Here is a 4,440-nt window from a genome sequence, read left to right as displayed (position 1 = left end):
CATAAAGAAAAAAAGAAATGAAGTTTGGTGGAGGCTGGCCCCATAGCCTAGTGGTTAAGGGAGCCTCATGCCACATGGAGAACTGTTGTTAAATCCTGGCCCCAGAAGCTTGAAAAACATGCAGGGCATGTCACCTAAAATCCCAAGAGGATGGGTAAATGGAGAAGAAGGGACTGCAGTGTGACTATGCCCCACTGTGGGGGTGCCTTATCCCTCTCTGTCTTTCTCTGGCAAGTACATACATTCTCTGACAATTAAAAGGAAAAAAAAGAAGAAAAAATGAAGTTTGGCATTTACTTTTTTCCAAAATGATGAACTTCATTACACTATACGGACAGAAAGCACTTTCACTTACTTCTCCTTAATAATCAGCTCCCATATGTGAAGTAATTGGGCAGTTCTGCCCAATAAGAACTCTGCCTTCCCCAAGTCGAAAGGGAGCCAGCAGCAGTAGCCTGTTCTGCACCAGTTTCTACCTTTTGCCTTGCCTGAGAGACTGTGCTCTAATAAGAGGTCATTCAGTTTCCCCTGGCTCACTGGGAGGCTGTTGGTTCTAAACAGTGCCAAATTATGTGAGGCAGTTTTTCTTACTATATGCTACCATCCACCAGGGACAGAATTGAGACCACTAAAATAATTCTATGTGGTAGTCTAGGCCTAACTCATATTTAAAAGAAATATTTGGATACTTGGTATATTTTAACTTCAGGATAGAACTCTTAGCAATTCCCAGATGAAATAATTTATGTAACTTAGAGGAATCCTAAACATGATCGATGTAAAGGATAGAATTTTTCCAATATAAGAGTAGACAAGTTTAATAAACCACTTAAGTGTTATAAGGCATGCTTCACACTACAATGAATTATGTCCCTATCTGTGGTTCAATGCATATGTTCTATCATTTTGAATATTAAATAAAAAAAACCTCATATAAATAATGTGAAAGTTCTGATTTAAAGCAACATATGCTAATAAAATCAAATTGAAGGCTGACGGACCTTCAGTAACTCATAGAGATTACTTAGGAAAGGTATATAAGGGAGGTACTCAAGATGGAGTTCAGAACATTTATTTAATAAGTCTGTTTGAAATCATATTGAGTATCCAAAATTTTTCAAAGACAAACCCATTATTTGCAGAATTTTAAACATCAACAATTATATTTGGTTTACAGCTTCCATTTTAATAGGTTTTCCATCCCTGTTTTTCTGAAAATGTGCACTTCTAAAAGATTGATTCTCTAATTGTGCCTTCATCCGCCAGCTTGAGAGCTATTCCCTACCCTTATAATGAGTTGTATTTCTGCTAGATGTTCCTGCAAGAGAAGATTTGATTTTTTTTTCACATTGAACCAATAGCACACTAGCATGTTACATTGGTTGAGAATGTGAAGCCCAGCTTCTTGTAGGAGTGACCTCGGGTAAAGCGTTTTTATTATATTACTTTTAACACATCAGGAATTAGAAAAATACCTAATCAGAGCTAAGGTGTTGGAAAAAAATATTTCTTTGCTTATAAAAAGATTTGAGAATATTCTGGAGACCCAGAGTCATTTGATATATTTTGAGGAAATCGATTCATCCAGACTCACTTTCGTTGCTCTCTTCCTATTGCGAATGACCCTGCAGTTAGTGTAGGTATTAGGTACGAAGTGCCAGTCCTTTTGCTGCCTTAGAAAGTCTGTCTTCTCTCTGAAACTGCTGCCTCAGCACTTGCAGCTCCGTCCTGTGCCCTGATATTATATAAGGCATCACTACCTTTAAAATGCATGAACTAACCCTTATTTGCATTGAATTTTTTCATCCTTTGATCCTTCTTCACAATGTTGTTTTATCATGTCGAAAAGCTTCAAAGGTTTATCTTGAGCAGTAGCCAAACTCACAGCTGAATTAGATCCCGACTTCACAAAATCTTAAATCTTTTCCATGTAAGCCTCAAATCTGGTAACTTTATCTGAATTAATGGACAGGAATCATCACTAAACTACTTTCAGTCATGTTAAGGACTAGGTCTGTGAGTTAATGAGGCTAATGTTTTCAAGAAACAGAGCAGAATGAACACTTGTAGGAAGGAGTGTTACTCTATAAAGTAATCCCTTTGGGAAATTATATACTTAGTCCAATGAGGATGTTATTTCTCAAAACATTTTGGACCTTTTTATTTGGTTTTTAGAGAGAGAAAAAGAGAGACTGGTTGCAAAGGTAAACAAGTTTTATTTCTCTGTAGCTGAACAGGTACAAGTCTACAAAATCTTGCTGTGATAGATAAATAAATAGATAAATTATTTTTCCTAACCAAATTTAATTTAAACTTTATTCATCTTAAGTTAAATTTGGTCAATAATTTCTTCAGCCCATTTAGGAATTCCCCCCTCCCCACCACCACCTTTTTCTTCCTGGGTTATCTCTAAGTTCTGGATATTTATGTCATACAATGTTGTTCATGGGATGGAAACCACTGATCCTTGCAAATTGTTCATTTGTGGTGGCCCCTACGGGGATCCATGCCTGCTGGTATTCTTGAGATGGCCTTGTTTTCCTTTGGACTTGTATTTACAGTCCACACTACCCAAAGCTGCTAAAGTCCTCAAGGTCTGTCTTTTGTACCACCCATGGAGTGGGAGGATGGGGAAACACAAACTATGTTGGATGTCTTCATGTCCTGCTCTGGAACTCTGGGAAGCTAGTTGGAGCTGTATCATGCTCATTGTGCCCCAGCACGCCCACCAGACACCACCTTTGCATTGCCTGCTGTTGTGTCTGGTAAGCTGATGGTCGTAGGGGCTCAAGCAGTGGAAACTTGCTGCCTACTCAGGTTCCACTTAGGAAATGAGGCTTTATTTGGATCCCTACACTACTTGGGGAATTCAAAATTCTTTGCAGTACAACAAATCTCTCACTTAGTTCATCATGCATCATTTTTCTAAATCTATTGCTTATAGCATTAACTTATGCTCACAGTCCTTCTGGGCTTTGACTTTTGTCTTGCCAAAACCATTTTCTCCAACTATTTTCTGCCATGAGTTTCAAGGCCTCACAAGTGGTTAGGAGCTGGGCTTTGTAGCCAAACATGCTGGGTTTAAAACCTGGCTCTACTCTACACTAACGTTTGGACCTGGGAACTCTCTCTATGCCCTGGTTTTCTCATCCATAAAACAGAGATGATAATAATGCTTTACCACATGGGATTGTCATGGAGATTAGTGAATTAACATTTATAAAGTATTTCAAGTAGTGCTGTACATTGTTAATATATAGCATTGGTTATATTTGAAAATTAAGTCCATAAACCTCAAAAGCTAAGTATTATTATATTTTACCTTTTTAAAAATTATGATTTCTTTGTGTATATTAGATGTATATATGTTCTCTTTACTTTTGATGCCTGGTGCTGGATGAGTAGCGCAAAAGACATGGTAGGAGGAAACTTTGGAGAGTCTGTGATTGCCAATTTTACATGTCACCTTGAACTGGGTCATAACATGCCCAGATATTTGGTTAAACATATTTTGGATGTTTCTGTGAGGGTATTTCTGAATGAGATTAACATTTGAATCAGTAGAATGGGTAAAGTAGATTGTCCTCCCTAATCTGTTGGGCCTCATTTAATCCATTGGAGGCCTGAATAGAACAAAAAAAACAAGGTAAGAGAATTCACTCTTTGTGAAAACCTTTGAGTTGGGTCATTGGTCTTCTGCCTTGAGCCTCTGACTTGTACTGGAGCTTACACCATCAGCTCTCCTGGTTGTCAGGCCTTTGGACTTGGACTGAAATTATAACCTCATTTCTCCTAGGTTTCCAGCTTGCTGAAGATAGATCTTGGAATTTCCTGTCCTCCACAACCATGCGACTCAGTTCCTTATAATAAATCTCTTTGTATATATGTACAGTTATGATTCAGTATCTGTGGGAGATTGGTTCCAGAAGCCCCTACTGATCCAAAAATCCATAGATACTCAACTCCCTTGCAATATATGGTTGAGTATTTGCATATAATTTATACACATCTTCTTGTATACTTTTTAAATCACCTCTACATTAACTTATAAGACTTAATATAATGTAAATGTTATGTAAATAATTTTCATACTGTTTTATTTATGGAATAATGACAGGAAAGAAAAGTTTGCAATGTACAGTATAGATGCAACCTTTTTTTTGTTTTCAAAAATTTTAAAGATTACTCATTTATTTCTTCTGACAGCAAGAGAGAGGGCACCCCCAAGAGGTTCCTAATGCCCTAATCCACTCCCCAACCTTAGTCAGTCCCAATTCATGAGCATGGACAGGCCCAGCATACACAGGGAAATCTCCAGAAGTAAACTCAGAACCTTTCCATGTGGGTCAGCCTCACAGAGTGTCATGTTTTACTGCTGTGCCCTCTGGATCCCTCCTTAGAAATATTTTTGATATGTAGTTGGTCAAATCCATGCATGTG

The sequence above is a fragment of the Tupaia chinensis genome, unplaced genomic scaffold, assembly GCF_000334495.1.
Source record: "Tupaia chinensis unplaced genomic scaffold, TupChi_1.0 Scaffold149424_1, whole genome shotgun sequence".
Lineage (NCBI taxonomy): Eukaryota > Metazoa > Chordata > Mammalia > Scandentia > Tupaiidae > Tupaia > Tupaia belangeri.
This window is presented reverse-complemented; position numbering follows the sequence as displayed.